General features: G+C 38.9%; 1 pseudogene; it reads right to left on the bottom strand.

Annotated features, from left to right (window-relative positions):
• Positions 1 to 16,912: 16,912 nt before the first annotated feature.
• Positions 16,913 to 19,129, bottom strand: LOC140516249 (peroxiredoxin-6 pseudogene; annotated as a pseudogene).
• Positions 19,130 to 19,738: the final 609 nt, after the last annotated feature.

Genomic DNA, 19,738 nt, shown 5'->3' with positions numbered 1-19,738 from the left:
CCGATGACCCCGGAAGTACTCGCTTCTCCCAGAATCCCCTTTACCAACAACTCTTAGGGTCTCAAGACCGGCAGAGAGGGCTCTTAAGCACGGGCCGTAGAAAAGGAAACGGGAAGCGGAGGCGGAATTTCATCAGTTCCATGAATCACGTGCACCGCTGCGCTTTCCCAGAGTCCTTTGCTGGATCATCTGTCGGGTTACGCCCAGTAACTATGAGCGTCCCCCGGAGATTTACCCGGAAACTACATCTTCTCTTGTCCTTCTGTACGATTTTAAGGGTGTATTGTGTTGTGCCATTTGGCCCGTGCGGGTTGTGTGTGTGCGCATGGTTCGGCCTGGCTGTGGCTCCCAGGGAAGAAGGAATAGACACGTCTCTAGCCTCTCTTCCCTCCCCCTCCCTTCTCCGAGGGAAACTCTTAATGCCTGCTCGGAAGGGAAGTAGAGGTTTGGGGGGAGGGGAGGGAGAGACAGAGAGTCTCTTCCTCTAGAATCACATCTATCCCCTTCCTTAACTATTGCTATTCTAGAGGAAATAATTGGTGGGTTCAAAGCACTCCCAGTCACTATCCTGTAATGACCCACGCCTGCCCCAGATGCAGTTCCATAATGAATACACATACACTTAGCAGATAATCTCATTTATCTAAGTACATTGCAAAACAAAAGTCACAGAAAATATGCCACGGAGAAAAAATACACAGTGATCATAATGATCTCTACCTTTGGGTGTGAGATAACTCAGCTCAACGGAGAGAGTCCCAAATCTCACCCAAGGGGCTTCCAGTGTAGTAATCTAGACATAGGGACTTGGTAGAGATTGCCAGTACCTTCACATCAGCTTCTTCTCAGTCTCCCTTTAGGAACCTGAAGAGAAGTTGGAATCACATCTCTTCAAGAGACCAGGCCAGAACACCCTACATCTTTCTTCCCTCTAGCTCTCACCAGCTCTACTCTTCTCTCACACAGTCAAGGGGCATTGAGTAACAAATCACCAATGAGGAGAGAATCCCATACCAATAGACTTTGGAGCTCAGGTAACATTCCTGTCCTGGGCTAAAACTCTTGGTAGTCTTTTGCAAAGATCAGCCCAACAGGTCCCAAACCTGTAACAGTACAACGTAAACACAAATAAGAATGGTTTGAAACAATGAAGGTTTTTTTTCCTGGCGTCCCAGATAACCAATCTTTGGTATCATTGGATTTTAAATAAAGCAAATGCACGTTAACAGTACATAGGGTAGATGCAGCACTATGAGGAATGTCATCTGGGAGGATATGACAGTGACAACATGCCTAAACTACATACAAGATATAACATACGTTTTGAGAGTCACATGCATATCCATAGTACACAATAATAAATCAAAACTGAGAGTGTGACTAACAAAAGTAAAGCTAGCTAGCTGCAATAATTACACTATCAATAGGCTTATATAGAAAAGGTCACTAAAAGAAGTAACTTATACCCGAAACAATAGACATTGCTAAGACATGAACATAACATAAAAAACATAGTCAAATGAACATAACAGCCAGGGAGGAAACAAGCATACTCAAATACATAGTAATTCATGTGCATAACAGTGAATATGCAATTACAAGGAAATCTTGTTTGACATGGGCAATCTCTAGCATTATCACCTAGTTCTATCTTCAGGTTTACCTCTTATGAAATCGTTATGGTAAGGAAAGGAGTTGAAAAGGTTCAATTCTCCTGTTATGGAATAAATATATTCACAGTCTCCTTCACTGGATGCTTCGCTTTTAGGGCTCATCTGCGTCAGAAAGTCTTTGTACAGCTGGAGGACAGTCTCTTTCTCATCCTTTGTCAAGTTGAATGTCAATTCAGTTCTCTTCACCTGCTCATTAGTTGAACTAACTTCTGTGAGCAATGGGTGGTCCTGAATAGTTATGATAGGCCCCCCTCCCACCTGACTTGTGAATCCCTTGAATGCCAAGGTTTCTCAATAGAACTCTGTCTCCTTGTTTCTTGCAGTATCCTTTTCAAATATGGAAGACTAGAATCAATTCCAGTCAGTGCCAACATTCCAGTGAGTGTTGGAGAGTCTGAACAGACCAGGGCCACAGTTTCCACTATTCTGTTGACACTGACAACTTCCTTTGGGAAATTTCAAGCTCACCTGGATTTGTCCCAGGCATGGGTAGTCTTGATCACTCAAGTGATCACCCAGTCCTAGCCCTGTCATAGAATTTTAAAATTTTTTTCCCATTTTTGGTAAATTATGTTTTATTTTTTTTACTTACATATAAAGATAGTTTTCAACATTCATTTTTTATAAGATTTTGAGTTACAAAGTTTTCTCCCTCCCCTCTCCCCAAGATGACAAGTAATCGTATATAGATTATATATGTGTAATTATGTTAAACATATTTCTACATTAGTCATGTTGTGAAAGAAGAATCAGAACAAAAGGTAAAAGCCATGAAAAACAAAAACAAAATAAAAAAAAGGTGAAAATAGTCTGCTTCAATCTGCATTCAGATTCCATAGTTCTTTCTCTGGATATGGATAGCATTTTCCATGACAAGTCCTTTGTGATTGTTTTGCATCATTGTATTGCTGAGAAGAGCTAACTCATTCATAGTTAATCATTGCACAGTGTTATTGTTGGCCGCCTGAAAGTTTGGCTAAAAGAGGCAAACAGACTTGGTGACATATAAATTCATATTGTTTTATTCCCGTAAGGCTAGCAGATACATGATCATGGAGCCAGAAGAAATATTCTGACTGTCTGATAAAAAGAATGAGAAGGCTTAAACACACTTTAGAACACTCCCAACTCAAGATGTCTATGTCACTCAAATTTATCATCTCCATATATGTTTAATCATAGTATGAGAAAGGCATTTTCTTAATTGAATAGGTGGTAAATACAACAATATAAGAGAGTTGAGAAAGTGTTTATTGAAATTACAACCCAGGATATCTGTGTTTTCTTGACCATTAACATGATATAACGTAGTTTATGTCCATAAAATATTAAGGTAAGAAAAGTCCCGCTATTCAAGGTAGTATCTGGTCAAGGCACCTTTCTTGTCATTGGTAGTCGTTAACAGACAAATGCTCTGGTCAGCTTCACCTGGCCTTGTAGTGATGCCACAGGAAGGGACATTTTGAGTTCACTCAGAGAGTGAGGGATGTATATTATAACAGAGTGTTGCAAAGCATTATGGTAGATTAAGCTCAGAGTGGGCCACAATGGCTCTCCTGATTGACCAGTTGAGGTTTTAGGCCTTTCTCAGGTCTTGGGGGTACAGAATGGTTTGGGGAGAAGTCTGTACTATGTACAATGTTTTCCTGGTTCTGATCATTTCCCTCAGCATCATTTCATTCAAGTCTTCCTAGGGGTTTCTGAAATCAATCTACTCATCATTTTATATAGCATGATAGTATTCTACTACATACATATACCACAACTTGTTCAGCCATTCTCCTGTCATAGAACTTGGGCACTCTCTCAATTTCCAGTTCTTTGCCAAAGAGCTGCTATAAATATTTTTGCACAAATAGGTCCTTTTTCCTTTTTTTAAAAAAATCTCTTTGGAATATAAACCTAGGAGTGGTATTGCTGGATCAAAGGGTATGCATAGGTTTATAGCCCTTTGGGTATATACTTCCAAATTGCTATCCAGAATGGTTGGATCAGTTCACAACTCCACCAACAGTGCATTAGTGTCCCAGTTTTCCTGCATTCCTTTCAACATTTATCATTTTCCTTTTCTGTCATATTAGCCAGTGTGATAGGTATGAAATGGTACCTCAGAGTGATTTTAATTTGCATTTCTCTAATCAATAGCGATTTAGAGCATTTGTTCATATGACTAAAGATAGCTTTCATTTCTTCATCTGAAAACTTCCTGTTTATATCCTTTGACCATTTATCAATTGGGAGAATGACTTGTATTCTTATAAATTTGATACATTTCTCTATATATTTGAGGCCTTTATTGGAAACACTGGGGAGAGGATTCTGGGAAGATGGCAGAGTAGGTCTGAAAATTCTGGGACTCCCTCCCCTGATAAAATAGCACCTTAGGGTGAACAAAGTGCAGGTAAAAATAAATAAGAATAGGAACACAGCAGAGGTCTTCCTGGGACAATTTGAGAAGACCAGAAGAAAAATCCCAGGACTAGGTTTGGTCCCCGTAAAGAGTAAACACCTCCAGGCTAGGGTCAGCTTTAACAAGTGGCAAGCCCTGGGGTTAGTTGGTTTGAGAGGTTGCCTCGCCTCAGCCAAAGGAACTTGTACCCCCAACCTCCAGGATAGCGAGGGGAGTTGGGTCTCTGAGCCCAGAAGATGGAAGCAACCTCTACTGACAAGGAAAGCCAGACCCAGCTGTGCTACAAAGATCTGCTGGGATGATAAGGAACCAGCACACCACTGGTGAGTTCAGAAGCAGTGGGGCAGAAAGCCCCTGGCTGTGGGCACTTACTGGAGGTTGGAGATTTGACTTTGGTTCTAGGCTAGAGGGGAGAACTGAAGACTGGGGGCAAGAGGCACCATCCCCCATATCCCAGGGTTAGAGGTGATTACAAAAATTTAACTATTAGCACTAAAAATGCACAGGCAAAGGAGAAATATCTATTAGGGGAATAGAGAAGACCGGGGCTCATCTTCAGAGGAGGATATTGAAGTAAAGAAACCCCCCAAAAAGTAATGTCAAATGGGTCACCTGCCCAAAAATAATTCATAGAAGATCTTTTAAAAGACTTTAAAAATCAAATAATAGAGATGGAGGAAAAACTAAAAAATATATATAAGAATATTCAAGAAAAACAAGATTATGAAAGGAAAGTCAACCAATTAGGAAAGGAAATACAGAATCTTAAGGAAGAAAATCACACCTTGAAAATTAGAATTGGGCAAGGTGAAGCCAGTGAAATTATAAGAGTTCAAGAAATAATTAAACAAAACATGAATGAAAAAAATAGAAGAGAAAGTGAAACATCTTATAAAAAAAACAACAGATTTGGAGAATAGATCAAGAAGAGAAAACATAAAAATAATTGGACTAACTGAAAATTATGATCAAAAAAAGAATCTTGATACAATAATCCGAGAAATAATTAAATTGTTCTGTAGCATTACAAGGGGGGAAAGTAGAAATAGAAAAAAATCCATTGATCATCACTTAAAAGAGATCCTATGAGGAAAGGTCATAGGAATATCATAGTCAAATTCCAAAATGCAGAGCTCAAGGATAAAATATTAAAAGCTAAAAAATAAAACAATTTAAATATGATGATGCCACAATTAGAATCACACAAGATGTAGCAGTGGAGACATTAAAGGAGTTCAGGTCTTGGAATACTATATACTGAAGAGCAAAAGAACTGGGGCTCTGGCTGAAAATATCATACCTAGCAAAGTTAAGCATAATCCTGAATGAAAAAAGTGGACATCTGATCAACTTTCAGAGTTTCAAGACTTTGTTAAAAAAAAAAACCAAAACAACCTGAACTTAATAGATTTGACATGTAAGAGCCAAGAGAAATATAAGGTACATAAGGACAAACTGTTTACTTTTTATATATGCAAAATGTAAAAGTATGTCTAAGATTCTTATTAATACTTGGGTAGCTCATAAGAAAGATTGGGGAAAACCTGAGTATGATATGAAGTTAAAAAGTAAAACCATTTAGGAACAGCTAAAAAGAGTAATGATTTTATACAAATGAGGTGCAAGAGGAAGAACCAATACAGAGGAATTAGATGGCGGAAGAGGGCTGCAAGTTCTGGTAACCTACTTTCATTGGGAATGGGTTTAAGAGGGAACAACACATATATATTTAGAAGAGTATGATAGTCTTCTAAATAAAAAAATAAAATGATGGGGTGGGGGGAAGAGGACAAGGGAGGGATCTTTACAGGGGAGGGTGAGGGAATAGGTAAAAAAGGGTATAGAAGGGTGTTTAGATTTATGGGAATGGGAAGATAGGGGAGGGATCCTTGGAGAGGGGTAGGCAAGTAATAAGAGGACAAAGTAGCAGGTAGAAGTAAAGCAGAGAAAGCAGGAGGGATAGGAAAATGAGATATGCACAAACAGAAAGATCAGGAGTAGAATTTGGGAATGTATATATCTATATACGTAAATGTTTATGTACATATCTATAGAGAAACATATCCAAACAATTCTAGCCTTCTGGGGGAAAAACAAAGATTAGGAATAGAATTTTTTTGGGAAAGTATATATCTGTATATGTATGTATATATGTATATGTATATGTATATATCTATAACTATAGAGAATTATATCCAAACTTAATTGTAGCCTTCTGGGGGTGGTGGGAGGGAAAAAAAGAACAAAGTAAAAGTGCACAGTAAAGAACAAAAGAAAACTTACACGGAAGCAAAGATCGACAGTTCTCAACATAACAGTGTATTCTTTATCATACAGACTTTCTTGAAATGAAAATTTATCATTACATATTTTGAATCCTCTCTTATGTTTTGCTATGCACATGACATGCTTTTCTTTCTTTCTTACTTTGTACTTAAGTTCCAATATTTATTTCTTTATTCTGTATTTGTGTTCTGACCTTTGAGTCTAAAATAAAATAATAATAAAAAAGACACACTGGATGTAAAAATTGTTTCCTAGCTTTCTGCTTTCCTTCTCATCTTGGTTGCATTGGTTTTGTTCGTGCAAAGAGTTTTTAACAATATAATCAAAATTATCATTTTGTATCTCCTAATGTCCTCTATCTCTTGTTTGGTCCTAAATTCTTTCCTTTTCAATAGATCTGACAGGTAAACTATTCCATGCTCTTGTAATTTGCTCATGGTATCCCCCTTTATGTGTAAATCATGTACCCATTTTGAGCTTATTTTGGTATATAGTATGAGGTGTTTATTGGTCTATGCCTAGTTTCTGCCATTCCAGTTTTCCCAGCAATTTTGGTCAAATAGTGAGTTTTTGTTCCAAAAGCATGGATCTTTGAGTTTATCATTTACTAGATTACTGTGGCCATTTTCGCTAATGTATTGTGCACCTAATTTATTCCACTGATCCATGACTCTTTCTTAGCCAGCACAAGATTGTTTTGATAATTACTGCTTTATAATACAGCTTGAGATCTGGTAAGACTATCAGGGGTAAGGAACCTTCTTTCACATTTTAAAAATTAATTCTCTTGATATTCTGTGTGTGTATGTGTGTCAGTTGGGATTAAGTGACTTGCCCAGGGTCACATAGATAGTAAGTGTCAAGTGTCTGAGGCTGAATTTGAACTCAGGTCCCCTGACTCCAGGGTTGGTACTTTATCCATTGTGCCACCTAGCTGCCCCTCTTCTTAATATTCTTGACCTTTTATTCTTCCAAATGAATTTTGTTATTATTTTTTCTAGCTCTATGAAATAACTTTTTGGTAGTTTGATTAGTATGGCACTGAATAGATTAATTTTGGCAGGATTGTCATTTTTATTATATTGCCTCAGCCTACCCGGAGCAATTGATATTTTTCCAATTGTTTAGATACGACTTTATTTGTATGAAAAGTGTTTAGTAACTGTGTTTCATATAGTTCCTGGGTTTATCCTGACAGGTGGATTCCCAAATATTTTATATTGTCTACAGTTATTTTAAATGGAATTTTCTTTCTGTCTCTTGTTACTAGACTTTGTTGGTAATATATAGAAAGGTTGATGGTTTATGTGGGTTTATTTTCTATCTCGCAACTTTGCTAAAGTTGTTAATTATTTCAACTAGCTTTTTAGCTGATTCTCTAGGATTCTCTAGGTATACCATCATATCATCTACAGAGTGACAGTGTTGTTTCCTCATTGCCTATTCTAATTCCTTCAATTTCTTTTTCTTCTCTTATTGCTATGAGCTAGCATTTCCAGTACAATATTGAATAATAGTGGTGATAATGGGCATCCTTGCCTCACCCCTTATTTTATTGAGAAGGCTTCTAGCTTATCCCTATTACAGATAATGCTTGCTGATGGTTTTAGGTAAATATTGTTTATCATTTTAAGGTAAGCTTCATTTATTCCTGTGCTCTCCAGCTGTTTTTTTTTTAATAGGAATAGGTGTTATGTTTTGTCTAAGGCTTTTTTCTGCATCTATTGAGATAATCCTATGATTTCTGTTGCTTTTGTTATTGATATAGTCAATTATACTGATGGTTTCCCTCATACTGAACTAGCCCTGCTTTACTATTATAAATCCTACCTGCTTACAGTATATGACCATTGTGATATATTGCTTCAATCTCCTTGCCAGTATTTTATTGAAACATTTTTCATCAATATTTCATTAGGGAAATTGGTCGACAATTTTCTTTCTCTGTTTTGGCTCTTCCTGGTTTAGGTATCAACACCATATTTGTATAGTAAAAGGAATTTGGTAGAACTCTTTCTTCACCTATTTTCCCAAATAGTTTATATAGTATTGGGATTAATTGCTCTTTTAATGTTTGGTAGAATTTGTTTGCAAATCTATGTGCCTGCCTGAAAATTTTGACCACAGAGAGCCGTCTGAGAAATTGACAGTAGGAAGTTATTCCTGGGAACTTCAGATTTGTCCATCATCTGAGGATGAGGAACTGCTTAAAGAGGCAAGGAGCCTTTCTAATCAGAGGAGGCATTCCTACAGAGATACCAAATGTCGCAATGAAATCCAGGAATTCCACTCCATCTATGGGTAAAGATTTACCCCCCCGTGCTATGCAGATACCATAGTTGTAAAATTGGCATTTTCCCTGGACATGAACCATGTCACCCAGAAGAACTATCTTGGGAGACTTGGCTGGATGGGCAAGAGTGTGCCTGGGACATTGGAAGGCCCCTGAGCCAGACAAGGTGATGAGGCTGACAGATGGTCTAAGGGGGTCGGCAGGATACCCTCACAGAGGCAAGGACAGATGTTACCTGGCAGGAATGTATACAGACTTTAGCTGTGGAGTCTGAGGATGAGTGGATCCAAAGACCCCTGTGCTCATTTTGTCTCTAATACTGTGCATGCAGCACAAAGGAGAAAAAAGCCAGTTAATGTCTTCCTCGGGGTGGAGCAACAAATGCAGAGACTGATATAAACAGAGGCTGTGGCCTCTGAGAATGCAGGAAAGATCACAGTGCAGAGACTGTTCTGGGACTTGGTGCATGACCCTGGTGCGCTGACGTCATCAGATCTATGCAGGCACAGGAACCACTGCCAACAATGGCTAAGGGGAGGTGGTGCTCCTGATATAATGCACGGGGCTCAGCCTGGCAGGCTCCAGACTTCTCAGGTGTGGGCCCTAGGGGCAAGGCGGGACAAGATCACCCCTGGTGCTGAACTGCTGTCAGAGAACCTGAGCCAATCAGGTAAGGGTTGGAGCAGGGCACGATCCTGTTCTCCTTGGAGAGGAGGCAGAGGACCAAGGGAGCAAAGGGCAGGAAAGCCTGATGTAAGACCACCTCCATCTGGTTACCATCAGACTAACAGATCCACCTTTGGTTATAATGTGGAGTAGAGGGCCATACTCATGCTGGATGTGTGTGTGTGTGTGTGTTGGTCCTTCTTTGCCAAAGAAGACCACGCCATCAGAGAAATGATGACATGACTTGCACTTGACTTTGTTTTGAGTGAGGGAGGGCTGTGCAGGTCACCAGCCTCACTTCTTCTCCAGAGCCATCTGAATCCAGTGACCAGAAACTCATCAGGATGACTTGAGATGACCCAGGATGAGGCAATTGGGGTTAAGTGACTTGCCCAAAATCACACAGCTAGTGAGTGTCAAGTGTCTGAGGTGAGATTTGAACTCAGGTCCTCCTGACTTCTGCACTGGTGCTCTATTCCCTGCACCACATAGCTGCCCCATGTTGGATATACTCACAAAGAGAATGCAGCCTTGGTGATGAAGAAACTAAAATCTTCTGATCCAGCTTCAGGAAACCAGTGTAGGGCCAGGGAAAGAGGTCACCCTGGACCCCAAGGAAAGTCACATTAACCTTATCATCAATTGCTTATTGGTTTGTTCCACCAGGACTCATAGGACCTTGTGCAGAGGTAATGGTGAAAATTGAGACTGTTGGGGCGGCTAGGTGGCACAGTAAATGGAGCACTGGCCCTGGAGTCAGGAGGATCTGAGTTCAAATCCAGCCTCAGATAGTTGACACTATCTGTGTGAACCTGGGCAAGTCACTTAGCCCCAATTGCCTCGTGCCCCTCCCCATCCCAAAAATTGAGACTGTGGACTGCAATGCTGTCCTATCTAGGATCTCAAGTTACAGTCCTTTTCCAATCTTTTTCTAATAGATATTTGGGTAAAATACTTTTGAAATCTATGACAGGCTATCCCTCTTTGTAGATGACATCATAGTATACTTCAAGAATCTTAGAAAATCAACTAAAAAACTAGTTGAAATAATTAACAACTTTAGCAAAGTTGGAGGATAGAAAATAAAGTCACCTAACTCAGCATTTCCATCTCCAGCACCAAAAGACAGAATGAAAAATTGCATTTAAAGTAACTGTATAAAATATCTGAGAGTCTACCTGCCAAGACAAACCCAGGAACTATATGAACACAATTACAAAACACTTTTCACACAAATAAAGGCAGATCTAAATAACTGGAAAAATATCAATTGCTCATAGGTAGGCCAAGCTAATATAACAAAAATGACAATTCTACCTAAATTAATTTACTTATTCAGTGCCATATCAACCTAACAAAACATAATAGCAAAATTCATCTGGAAAAACAAAAGGTCAAGAATATCAAGGGAGTTAATGAAAAAAAATGCAAAGGAAAGTGGCCTGGCCATACCAGATCTAAAACTACATTAGAAATATTTGGTATTGGCCAAGAAATACAGTGGTAGATCACTGGAATAAAATAGACACAGTGGTAAATGACTATAATAATCTACTGTTCGATAAACCCTAAGACTCTAGCTTTTGGGATAAGCACTCACTTTTTGGCAAAAAAACTGCTGCGAAAATTGGTATGGCAGAAACTAGGCATAGACCAATACTTCACACCATATATCAAGATAAGGTCAAAATGGGTACATGATTTAGACATAAAGGGTGATACCATGAGCAAATTAGGAGAGCATGGGATAGTTTACCTGTCAGGTCTATTGAAAAGGAAAGAATTTAGGACTAAACAAGAGATAGAGAATATTTTGAAATACAAAATGGATAATTTTGATTACATTAAGTTAAAAAGTTTTTATACAAACAAGACCAAGGAAAGCAGAGGGCTAGGAAACGATTTTTACAGTCAGTGTTTCTGATAAAGGCCTCACTTCTCAAATATATAGAGAAATGTGGCAAATTTATAAGAATATGTCATTTCCCCAATTGATAAATGGTCGAAGGATATGAACAGAAAGTTTGAGATGAAGAAATCAAAGTTATCTTTAGTCATATGAACAAATGCTCTAAATTGCCATTGATTAGAGAAATGCAAATTAAAACCACTCTGAGGTACCATTTCATACCTATCAGAGTGACTAATATGACAGAAAATGAAAATGACAAATATTGAAGGAAATGCAGGAAAACTGAGATACTAATGCACTGTTGCTGGAGTTGTGAACTGATCCAGTCATTCTGGAGAGCAATTTGGAACTATATACCCAAAGGGCTATAAAACTGTCCATACCCTTTGATCCAACAATATCACTCCTAGGTATATATCCCAAAGAGATTTTAAAAAGGAGGGGGAAGGACCTATTTGTGCAAAAATGTTTATAGCAGCTCTTTGGCAAAGAATTGGAAATTGAGGGAATGTCTATCAATTGGGGAATGGCTGAACAAATTGTGGTATATGTATGTAATGAAATACTATTGTGCCATATAAAATGATGAGCAGGTTGATTTCAGAAAATCCTAGGAAGACTTACATGAATTGATGCTGAGTGAAGTGAGCAGAACCACGAGAACATTGTACACAGTAACAGCCACATTGTGCCATGACCAACTATGAATGAGTTAGCTCTTCTCAGCGATACAATGATCCAAGACAAACCCAAGACTCATGATGAAGCATGCTATCCTCCTCCAGAGAAAGAACTGATATTGTACGAATACAGACCAAAACATACTTTCCTTTTTTCTTTCTTTTTCTTTTCCTTCCTTCCTTCCTTCCTTCATTCTCTTCTCTTCTTTTTTTTTTTTTTTTGTTTGAGTCTTCTTGTACAAAATGACTAATATGGAAATGTTTTATGTGATTGCACGTGGATAACCTATATCAGATTGCTTACCATCTCAGGGAAAAGGGAGGGGAAGAAGGGAGAGATAGAATTTGGAGCTCAAAACTTTAAAAAAAAACACAAATGTTAAAAATTGTTTTTATATATAATTGGGGGAAGATATTATTTTAAAAATTTCAGGCAGGTGTAGAAAAAATTTTCTGAGTTGTCTCACGTGCCATAGTATTGGTCTCCTTAACTGTATGCTCTTCCAGTTCTTTCACTTTTCTGCTCAATATCCTTAGGGGCAGCTAGGTGGTGCAGTGGATAGAGCAGGAGTCAGGAGGACCTGAGTTCAAATCTCACCTCAGATACTTGACAATCACTAGCTGTGTGACCTTGGGCAAGTCACTTAACCCCAATTGCCTCATCCTGGGTCATCTCCAGTCATCCTGATGACTATCTGGTCATGGGATTCAGATGGTTCTGGAGGAGAAGTGAGGCTGGTGACCTGCACAGCCTTCCCTCACTCAAAACAAAGTCAAGTGCAAGTCATGTCATCATTTCTGTGATGGCATAGTCTTCTTTGGCAAAGAAGGATGAACACACACAACATCCTTAAAATGTTCTTATTCTTAAGGTCTGGGTCTACTCCTAATATTAGGAGACCTCTATGCTTTTCAATTGACAAAGCACGACAATATATACCTCAATTACTTTAGCTCCTATCTTTTCTAGAAACTGCTCCGTGTGTGCCCACATAGTTAGTTTAAGGGAAATATTTTAGGTTCAAGCTATACTCCTGATTGCTATCCCTTGATGAGAAAAGAGAGCCCCAAATTATATATCCAAGACTTGGCCCCCTTCTCACTTAGATGCAGGTCTGTAATGAACATGCATAGCAAACAACAAATAAACTCATTTAGCCAAGTTAGAAAAACAGAAATCAGAGAAAGTATATATGAGACTATATAGCAGACAATACACAGAGGGAATGAACTCTTCTTGTAGGACTGAGATAGCTCAGCTGAGGAAATAAGTCCCAGATCTCACCCAAGGGGAAACTTCCCTGAAATCTCTCATATAGCCAACTAGGGACAGGGACACAATAGAGACTGCTAACTTCTCTCTATATCAGCTTCTTCCTAGAGTCTTTGTTCCTTTATAGACCAGAAGAGAGGTTGGAATCATGCATATCATCTCTCTGGAAGCCAGAAGACACCAGATCTCTCTTCTCTCTAGCTCTCACAATTTTTCATTTTCCAAAGTAAAGTGCTTCCAATTTGGTTTCTTATGTAAGAGTTTTCAAATGAATGATCTATTTTAATTTCAAAGTGACCTGGCTTTAAATTTACCTAGGCAATTAAATTCCACCAAATTATTCACAAAAGACCACAACTGTCCACTTTTCGAAATATTTCCCATTTTTCTAAATTTGTCTTTGACTTAAAACCAATTCCTATGTTAGAGATTTGTTAAGACCTGTGGTAGGTCATTCTCAAACACCAGATAAGGCTTTGTAACTTCAAACTGCAAAGCTACTTTTTCCTTTGACTTTTGGAATTACTAGAGGCAAAACTTTTGGACTGGCTTCAGTTCAGTTTCAAATTGGTGAAATCACCTTCTTCCATTATAGTAAAGCCCCACCCCCCCCCGCCCCATACACCTACAAGAATCAAATTTAACATTCACTAGACACAGATAAAAATATTTTTCCCTCCTTTTCTCAGGAGAGTCCCCTTGGAGAATATTCTAGGGAATAAAGAGTGTGGCAGAGGGGAATTCGTATAACAGAGGCTCCCCTTTACCCCCACAAACCCTCTGGTGCATTTGAGACCTCTCAGACCACTTTTTCATAAATAATCAAACCATGGTGAACTAGTTTTCTTTCAGATAATTTCTGCAGAGGGGAACCCTTCCTCTTACCTCATTTCTACCCTTCTCCAAAAATTCCCCAGGATTTCCTGCAGGGTCTTGAAACCTTACTTTAAAAAAATGTAACCAAAGGGAAAGTAAGGTTGGTATTAGATTCACAGTAACCATAACCCCAGCTAATTTAAATATGAAACTTCAACAATGAATGCAAGATTTTGATTTTGAGAGATCTTTCCTTGTATCAACAAAGTTTTGTTTTGGTCTTTTCCACAGTTTGAGGAAGATATTTATTTCTTTTAATTTAACCAAAGAGTAGTTCTAATACTAGGAGTAGACTGACCACAAAGTGCTTTAACTTCTGAACCTCTAGTCAATTACTACACGCCAAATTAGCAGATAGCTAGGAAACAATTCAAAGACTGTCTGTAGACTGACCAGATCCTTTAATTGGGAGTAAATTTACCCAGGAATTATCAGGCCAGAACCTGAGGGATCCAAAAAATGATTTCTGAACCTAATTTATCAGCCAGACTAGATTGTTGACCAGAAAATGTTTATATCAGTCCCTAAACCAGACCAGAGAAAAAAATTGTCGGTGGTCACAATGACTGTCTTTTGCCTCTTTTTGTAACCTTAGTGCTTAGCAAATTGTCTGGAACATAGTAGGTGCTTAATAAATGTTTTTTTGAACTCAATTGAATTGAAAAGTACAAGCAGTCAGACAGGAACCTGAGAGATCTCTGAAGAAAAATGATGTCTGACTTCCCCCCAATACAGGATTGAAGCTTGTGCCAGGTATGTATTCTTGTGATGAGACTAGACCAGAGTGAAAAAAGGAGTCCATGTAATTAGCCACAGACCTCTCAAATCAGAATTTCATAGCAGTTTTTAAGCCAGACCAGGACCACATTAATCAGAATCAGACTAGGGCCACACAAGTACTAAGTAAATTTTAAACAGAACCATACCAGAGCCACAGAGATAGTAGCCAGATAATACAGTGATAAATGTCAAATAGGTAAGTCTCTTGCTTATTTGCCTGTGGGAAAGTGAGGTAAAAGGAAAAATCCCTATTCCTTCCTATTAAGACCCTAGAGTTTCTCAGTCAAAGTATTGCTTTAGTCTCCTGAATCACAGTGCCACACTCATTAGGACATGTGGTTGGTTGCCAGACTGAGTACTCCAGAATTCAACATTTATGTTGAATTGATTATTCAGGTGCATAAAACACAGACAATACTGAACAGTGCACAGAAGTACACGGAACATGTAGACCCACTTCCTCTCTGTGATTTACTAGATGTGACAGCAATCCTTATGGTTTACCAGGTTTGCTTTCCTCAGAAGTTTCCCTAGGTAATCTTTGCCTAGCATATATACACTGGAGGGCTTCTGAGATGGAGTTTTCTAATCCATCACTGTTGCACACAGGGACAATGAAATGCCCTATTGTATCTGCTTGTGAAACTTGTGAAGAAGAGAGGAACCCAAACCTTAGGGTAGCAGTTCAAGCTTTATCAGGGAATTATACTTACAGGAGACTTCTGCATTTAGATCTTGAGATGGACAGCAAGAAGCAACTGTTGTGGTTGTTGCTCAGTTGTTTCAGTCACGTCTGACTCTTCAGGACTCCATTTGGGGTTTTCTTGACAAAGATGCTGGAGTGCTTTGCAATTTCCTTCTGCGGTTCGTTTTATAGAAGAGACTGAGGCAAACAGGGTGAAGTAACTTGCCCAGGAAACGCAGCTAGTACGTGTCTGAGGCTGGATTTGAACTCTGGTCTTCCTGACTTTAGGCCTGCATTCTATCCACTGTGCCACCCAGCTGCCCCTGAACCAGCAGGGCATACCATGGCATAAGTATGTCTAAGAACCTAGTTCTTAAGGCATTTATGTGTTTTATTGAATCTACTTAGGAAGGCAGTGGGTTGAAAGCATGCAGGATATTTGAAGGTAGCCAAGGTAGCAGGATGTGTAAATGTTCAGTCAAAATGAAGTTGGCTGCTAGCCACAAAGCATTCTTGACTCAGTGAGAATATTTCTGAATTTCTTGCTTCTATTTGCAAACTTGATCCATTTAACCCACACTGTCCCTCCCTTTGAGATTCACCAAATTGCTATGGAAGTATCCAATTCCATTGATTGGATATTATTCCCAATCATATGTAGGTACATGAAGAGATTTAGGAGGCAAAACCAAGGCTTATTGTATATACTTCAACAACGGTCTAGCATTAAAAAATACCTGAACCAGCAACAGAGATTTCCTAAAGCTTACATAGTTTCTAATTACATCAGACAGATGAAGAAAAAGAATACAATTTTTGGATTATGGCTGCTGGAAGGAGGAAGGAATTCACAAAGAAATTTACTATCACTGACATAAGAAAGCAAAGATTTACATTTCAAAGATAACTGAAGAAGAAAAATTACATCAGGTCTACTTTATCAATAATCATTAAGGAAAGAATCTGAGATTTACAAACCACTGGTTGGCTATCATAAATTATTTGACTCCATCTAGTTTCTTATCTCTACTGAAATCCTTGGGAGGCTTGGGAAAATCTCAGTGGGCTGTGTGACTACAAGAGTTAAAGAAGTCATATTTCTACAATGATCTTAGGCAGTCTCTCTCAAATGCCAACAATACTAGTTGGCTGATGATGGAGATGGCAACAGATCTAGCAAAGATCTAAGTACCCAAGAAATCATGTTCCAAATAGCCATCGGGGGTCAAGATAAAGTTAAATGACACAAATAGAATGTTGGTAAAGGTAGAAATGAAAGGACTCAGTTGCCATTTGCACCATTTTCATTTAACAAGCCATTGGTAGAGTACCAAAGACTTCTGACTTGAATGTCACCAGGACATTTGTATCAATTGCTGTTGGAAGACATGATCGACAAGCATGATATCCCCTTCCGCTCAAGATCTAAGAGGGAGCCAGCTTCCAGCATTGTCTTGCTGGGGTGACCTAAGGCTAGGGAGTAGTATAACATAGTAGTTTCTTGCCTGAAGGGTGAAGACTCCTTTAGGAAACATACTTTTGGCCTCCTCATCAAGCATAGTTGGAAGCACCATGACGTTGCCACCAACTCTCCAGTTCACAGGAGTAGTAGCCTTTTACACTGCCAAGTGAGGGAAATCAACCACTCTGGGGATCTCACCAAAGTTCCTGTTTGTAGTTATTGGGTAGAGCAGAGGTGTCAAACGTCACTCCTGACACTCCTGAATGCTCTAGAACCAGACTAAAATATCATTGGGAAAGAATGAACAAAAACAATAAAAATATAATAAAACATAGCCAACATTACATTTTAAATCTAGCTCACTCTGTGGCTTGCAGGGATCCCTAGGTATAGATGAGTGACCCCCTTTCCATTTGAGTTTGACCCCACTAGAGTAAAGGAGAGTTAGCTTCAGCTTCTTATCTAGGTACAAAATAAACATCACATGAGCTGTCACAGGCACTCTCACCATCCTGCTGATCTGGGTATACCATATTCACCTTGGCAAGATCCCATTTGTGATCATTGATAATGGAGAAAGGCGGCTTCTCTGTGGGCTTACTCCATTGAATGAATTGGTATCCTTACTCTGGCTAGGATGAGCCTGGATAGAGTCAGTAGAAAAGGCAACCATCTTAATATTTTGCTTGGCAAATACTGGTGTCAGCTTTGCAACTCAGTGCTGCTCTGTTGTGGCAATTGGGGTAAAGATCCAAGGGTGGAAAAGCGTGGAAAAGAAAATGCCTCATGAGTCTTATAAAAAATCTTGTAAAAACAGATATAATCAACTCTGGTTTCCACCTCAAAGTTGGGGGCTACCCCCTTGAGCAGCAGATCTCCAGGCACAGCGATGGTGATAGCAGTGAGGTAAGAGGATAGGGAGCCACAGCAGAAATAGGAGGAGTATCTGCTTCAAACGTATGCCGTCTTTCCAGTCTCTGTTTTAACTCTTTAGGGTCCTCCTCCTCATAATATAATGTCTAGCATTTCTAGAGCACTCTGAACTTTGCAAAATGCCTAAACACTGTTACATTTGGTCTTCACAACATCTTTGGGAGATAACTGCCAATCTTATCTCATTTCCAATATTAAGCAAACCAATATAACTTGCCCAAAGTGATCATTTTATTTCATCTTTGCTCATGTTTATTGTCTCAATTTCTTTTCTTGTCTTATTTATATAGCCACTTTATTTATCTATTTAGCCAATTTACATATTTACTACTAAATAATAAGCACTCGTTCAGTGACTGATTGATGTGCAGCTGGTTGCTGGTTGCTTTCCTTTGGCTTATCAGTGTTCTTCTTAAACTGTTGCTGATGCATATTTTTAAAAAAATAATCCTCTTTTTTCATTTCTTTTGTTGTTATTGTTCAGTTTTGTCCAACTCTTCATGACCCCTTGGACCATACTATTCATGGGGTTTTCTTGGCAAGGATACTGAAATGGTTTGTCATTTCCTTCTCCAGAGGATTAAGGCAAACAGAGGTTAAGTGACTTGTCCAGGATCACACAGCTAGTAAGTGTCTGAGGCTGAATTTAAACTCAGGTCTTCCTGACTTCAGGCCCAGTGCTTTATCTACTGAGCCACCCCACTTGCTTCCTTTCATTTCTTTACAAGTGTTTCTTTTTTCTGCAGCCTAAAATCTTTCATGACTTTTCCCTTGGGAAAGTAGGAAGAAAATAGCTAGGGCTTTCTTTTTTTTTAAAAAAAATCAATTTTATTTTTAATTCCAAATTCTCTCTCTCCTTCCATTCCCTTTCCTACCCATCGAAGGCCTTCCTTTGAAATGAAGTAAGGGTGATAACCAGGTAGCTAAATGGTACAGTGGATAGAGTACCTGAACTGGAGTCAGAAAGACTCATCTTCCTGGGCAAGTCACTTCACCCTGTTTACCTCAGTTTCCTCATCTGTAAAATGAGGTGAAGAAGGAAATGGCAAAGCACTCCAGTATCTTTGCCAAGAAAACCCCAAATGGGGACATGAAGTTGGTCACTATTGAACAACAAAAGGGTAATAAACAACCTTTACTCTGGTCTATATAGGATTACTGCCGTCCCACTCACCTGGGGTAATTGGTGCCATGACCCATCCAGGGACAACATCTTCTCTTTGAAATTCAGGGTTAAGATATGGATCACAGGAAGAGACTGAGCAGTGAGTATTCTGGGATGTTAACCCCAAACCACATTTTAACATATTAAGATCTTTTCCTTATAAGATTCCTATAAATGTATATAAATTTCTATAAATCTTCTTGGGAGAGAGACATGTCAGGGGGCAATAGGGATAACATCAGTTTGAATGCCTTGGTCTCAGAGGTTGGCTACAGATTAATGTTAAATTCAATAAAATTTTTTTCTGGCAGACTTGAGCCGAAACCACAGAGTATGATATTAATATTGATTTTTTTCTTTTACATTTTATGGTGCATTTTACTTGGATACCAGTACCTAATAGAAAGCTAGCATTGGGCACAGGACTGCTTCTCTTCAAAGAATTCTATGGCCAGTTAACTATAGAGGGAAAGGAATTTTTAAACCCCCAATAGGAAGTTTGTTGGTGGAGAGTTGCCCCAGACTTGCTCACTTCTGATTGGATTCATGGAACCTGATCATTTGAGAGGAAGACTGAGTCTATCAGACAGTAAGAAATATTTGTACCTGTCTGTTCACATTAATCATGGAGAACTGGAATGCTA

Source organism: Notamacropus eugenii, chromosome X (assembly GCF_028372415.1).
Source record: "Notamacropus eugenii isolate mMacEug1 chromosome X, mMacEug1.pri_v2, whole genome shotgun sequence".
Lineage (NCBI taxonomy): Eukaryota > Metazoa > Chordata > Mammalia > Diprotodontia > Macropodidae > Notamacropus > Notamacropus eugenii.
Note: the sequence above shows the minus strand (reverse complement) of the source record. Positions and strands in the feature narration are given on the sequence as shown.